The sequence below is a fragment of the Marmota marmota genome, unplaced genomic scaffold (assembly GCF_001458135.2).
Source record: "Marmota marmota marmota unplaced genomic scaffold, marMar, whole genome shotgun sequence".
Taxonomy (NCBI): Eukaryota; Metazoa; Chordata; class Mammalia; order Rodentia; family Sciuridae; genus Marmota; species Marmota marmota.
Genome location: NW_026000051.1, coordinates 2,668,087 through 2,672,899, shown reverse-complemented (window position 1 = coordinate 2,672,899; position 4,813 = coordinate 2,668,087). Strand labels below are relative to the sequence as shown.

At 54.9% G+C, this 4,813-nt stretch overlaps 1 protein-coding gene across 1 annotated transcript in view; it reads right to left on the bottom strand.

Moving 5' to 3' along the window:
- The window catches only part of Asb6 (ankyrin repeat and SOCS box containing 6), a 27,319-nt gene that overhangs the window by 5,756 nt on the left and 16,750 nt on the right, over nucleotides 1-4,813 (bottom strand). The window lies entirely within an intron of this gene.

Genomic DNA, 4,813 nt, shown 5'->3' with positions numbered 1-4,813 from the left:
CCACCGGGAAGGGTGCTGGCCTTAAAGGCCCATTTCAAAACAACCCGATTTACCTTTTTTTTAGTTGTAGATGGACACAATACCTTTATTTTGTTTTATTTTATTTATTTCATGTGGAGCTGAGGGTCGACCCAGTGCCTCCTGCGTGCTAGGCAAGCCCTTTGCCACTGAGCTGCAGCCTCAGACTCACAACACCAAAGACAAAACAGACTTCGTCGCCAAAAAATCCGCAGCCCGTCGAAGACCAGCGTTGGGGATCTGATAGGATAAAGGATGCAGTAGGAGCTGGATAATTGCTGGCTATTATTATTGTTAACCACGTAATGCAGACCATACAAGCTATGGAAACCACATCAGGCCGCCTAAAGGGGCAGGAAGGAGGGGTGTGGGCGGCAGCCCGGTCAAGCCCTTTTAAGACAATGCCCATTTGGGCTACTCAGAAGCAACTGTGGGTCACAGTGGCACCCAGGGCACCTCTGCCTTTGTTTCTTGCCCCAGGAAGGAATGGCTCCTCCCTGAGTGACACAGGAACATTTTGCTCACACAGAAATGGAAGTTTCCAGTTTGTCTTGAAAAATTAGAAGAATCGAGTTCCCAGGTGGCACAGTGAGCGCCCGGGTGGTGCATCTGCTCCAGTGGGCCCCCCTGTCCCATTGGGAGTTGAGATAAACACCCGCCATGCTCTAAGTGCTCCTTCCTCCCACCTCCCCTGAATGCCAAGTTCCAGAATGGCACGCCTGCCCGCCAGGCCCTCTCACTGATCCAGGGTTGTGGCTCCACCACACGGGGGAAGACTGAGCTTGGCCTGGCCTGGGCTGCCCAAGGACACGGGACAGGTACCGGAGAAGCCCCTTGGTGGATGGGGCAGAGCTGGGGGGACAACCTGGCACAGCCCTGCCTCACCCTAGTCTCCTGGGTTGCTGCAGTAAAGTGTGGATCGCATCCCTTGGATTTCTCAGGGGATTGTTTCCAGGACCCTCAAGGACACCAAACCCAGCAGATGCTTAAGGGCCTTAAGTAGAAAGGCATAGTAGTGTTTGCACATGAGCTCTGGCTCCCCCCACACTCTAACCACCCCTAGCTGGGTGGCGTGTGCAAAGCACTGTGGGCTCCATGCCAGTGTCCTAGTGTATTGTTTGGGGATAATATCAAGAAAAAAGTCTGTTTGTGTTTGGTACAGACACAATTGCTTGTTTGATTTTTCAGGGGATTTTTTTTGTTGTTTTGTTTTGTTTTTGGGTACCAGGGATTGAACTCAGGGGCATTCAACCACTGAGTCACATCCCCAGCCCTATTTTTTTTTAATATTTATTTTTTAGTTTTCAGCGGACCCAACATCTTTGTTTGTATGTGGTGCTGAGGATCGAACCCGGGCTACACGCATGCCAGGCGAGCGCGCCACTGCTTGAGCCACATCCCCAGACCCCCAGCCCTATTTTGTATTTCCTTTATAACAGGGCCTCACTGAGTTGCTTAGCACCTTGCTTTTGCTGAGGCTGGCTTGCAACTTGAGATCCTCCTGTCTCAGCCTCTTGAGAGCCGCTGGTATACAGGTGTGCCTCACCGCACCCAGCTCAACTTTCAGTTTTTGAGGTGCAACCTCACTGTGCTGCCTGTACTGGCTTTGACTCTGGGGCTCAAGCATTCTTCCTGCCTGGGCCTCCGGAGTAGCTGAGCCTGCAGGTGCACCCTGCTGCACCTGGCTCACGGATGCAGTTTTTTTCCTGTAAACATTGTCTCTCTCTCTCTCTCTCTCTCTCTCTATATATATATATATATATATATATACACGCACACACACACACATGCAAGTATTGTGTCCATCTACAACCACATATATACTGTTGTAGATGGTCACAATACTTTTATTTATTCATTTTTAAGTGGTGCTGAGGATCAGACCCAGTGCCTGATGCGTGCTAGGCGAGCGCTCTCCCTCTGAGCCCCAGCCCAGCCCCCTCTAAACATCTTCATTCTGCGCTTGGTCAAAACCATGGGCACAGAACCCACAGATCCAAAGGCAGAGCCATGACAAGCTCGCTGGCCTCAGACAACAGAAATGTGTCCTCTCACAGTTCTGGGCCCAGTCATTCAACCTCAAGGTGTGGGCAGGGTCATGTTTGCTCCAGAGAAGGCCCCGTCTGCCAGCCCCGTCTGCCAGCCTCTGGCCACCGGTGGCTGGTGGCAGCAGTCCATGTGGCCTGCATCTCTGTGCCTCCATTCCAATTGCATCTCCTTTCAAAATGACACCCATCACTGGTCTTGGAGCCCACTCTGATCCTGCAAGACCTCACCTTAACTTGATTACATTTGGAAAAAACTCTTTTTCTAAATAAGGTCACTTTCCAGGTACACGGCTAGGGCTTGAACGTGAGTTTTTAGAGGACAGCACTCGGCACAATCACACCCACTCCATGGTGATGCAGGCGTGGGCCTCTGGTCTCTGGGCCTCAGTTTCCTCCCTATAATTTAATGCCTTTCAACTCTTCATCCTGGAACCTACGAAGAGCTCCTTGATGTCCTGTGGGGCTCTGTCATCAGGGGTCACAGAAAAACTAAGAAGAAGGAACAGAGATTCCCCATGTACTCCCTGGGCCCATACAGCTTCCCCCACCATCAACGTTCCCACCAGGACAGCACATTTGTAGAGAGGGGCTGAGGGATGACAACCGGAGTAGCCATCACAGAGCTGGCTTCTACTTACAGGGCCCTTTCTACGTGCCGGGGACTGTGCTGTGCGCTTAACACACGGGGCTCCTGAAGTCCTAGGCCATGCTGCATCCATTTCACCAATGAGGAGACAGGCTCAGAGAAGTCAGGTGCTTGCCTGACATTGCACAGCTGGGCAGCAACTCCAGCCTAGTCTGCAACCCAGGCTGCAGTCAGACCTCTGGGGCTCAAGTTGTCCCCGGAGTTCCTCTGTCTCTGGGCTGCAGAAGATCTGGCCGTGCAGGAGGGAGGAGCTGACCTCTGTCCTCTCGCAGCCTGGGGTACCACACTGGAGCCAGGCCCCGCTGCCTGCCCGTCATCCAGGCTCCTATCCTTCGAAACTCTGTGCCCCTTGACCTCCCGCCTCTGCCTCCCCTTAAGGCTGTGTCGCTCAGGGCTGGATTCAGCTGCAGCCCTTCCCTCTCCTTTCCTCGCCAGAATCCCTCACTGCCTGGCCAAGCCAGCCCCTTCCTGCCACCCAGCTCCAGGGTACCCCAGCTGGATGGGGGTCCTGAGCGCCCACCTGGTGGGGGTGGGGGCCTGCCTCCTACTCCCCAGGAGTCACTCTGACTATCCAACCAACAGGTGGAGTAACCTTAATATATAAAGAATTGTCAAAAATCAATAAGAAGGCAAACACACACACACACACACACACACACACATTAGAAACATGGGCAAAAGACACACACAGGTGAGTCACAGGATGAAAAACTGTCAACAAACACGAGAGGCGGTGAGCCTCTCTGGCAGCCCAACAACAACCTTAATAGGCCACAGACGGGACTTCCTACCCCTGAGACCCGTCCCCAGGCACTCGACAAAGCAGGTGACTGAGTGGGAGATTCTATATGATCCCGTGGAGGAGGCGTGTGCTTGGACAGGGATCCTTCCTGAGGTTGAGCTCCAGCTTGGTGTTTCTGGAACCCAGAGCTTTGCTCTCCCTTGGTCTTACACATATTTTCTACTTTTTTTCAAACGAGTGTGTCTTACCTGGGACTCAAAACCCTACTTCACCGAGGCTGAGAATCGGCCCTGACCTCCTCCACTCGGGTTGCCCATGAACTCCAGGGTGGGGCCCAGGTGTGTCCAGCTGTGTCTCCCTCTGTGGCGGCCCTGCCCTGGGCCCTCCCAGCCTGGCTTGGAGCAGCCCGCCTCTGCCCCCAGTAGTGGGAAGAGGAATGGTCACTGACAACAAGGGCAGCCTTAACCTGGGGGCGCCCATGTCCCCTGAGTTAGGTTAGAAGCTCAACACCCATCAGGTCTTTGACTCTCAAGACACCCTGGAGGTAAGGGACCTGGTGTGCAGGCCCAGGAGGGCCAAGGAGAGGGGTGGGCGACCTCGCTCGGTGCCTGGCTCTTGGTTCTCATTTCCTCTCACACTTGCTCTCAAAAGCGCTTGCGTGTACACACACACACACACACACACACACACTCGCACACACACGGGCACACACAGGTTCACGCCGACACGCCCACAGATTGCCAGTCTCTTACACACTCACAAGCACACCTGAAGCCCACTCACCATCCCAGACACAGCTGGACTGGTCACTCACACACACCCTGTCGGGACATGTCGCTCTAGGCACCCAGTGTCCCTAGTCCCATCCATGCATCCCCCGTGGCCACTCCCTCCAGGAGGGGTGGTCAGCAGCCAGGCCTGCCCTTTGGCAGACCCTGCAGGTGGCGGGAGGGGAGAAAAGGAAGGGGCCCCCTTTTCTTTCTGTTCCTTCTTGAGCTGCCCATCAAGTGGGTACTGGGGAAACCTAGTCACCACCCCAGGTCTCTGTCTTGTGTGGTGGCCAGCCCCCAGCTCCAGCCCCTCAGAGGGCTGGGGCATCAAGACACAGAGTGGACGGGCTGCGCATCTATCTGAAGTGTGGTCTCAGCCACCGTCCTCCCTCTGCCCCCTTCTCTGGCCCCAGCCCCCCTTCCTTTCCCCTCCTCCTCCCCCACACCCTGACCCCACCCTGACCCCTGACCCTCATGACCCAGAGTGTCACTGGGAAGGTCCAGTTTGCTTGGCCCTATTTGGCCACAGCCCCTGGGCTGGAGGGACAGGGCCCAACTCATGAGCCTCCTCCATGGGCTACGGCGGGGG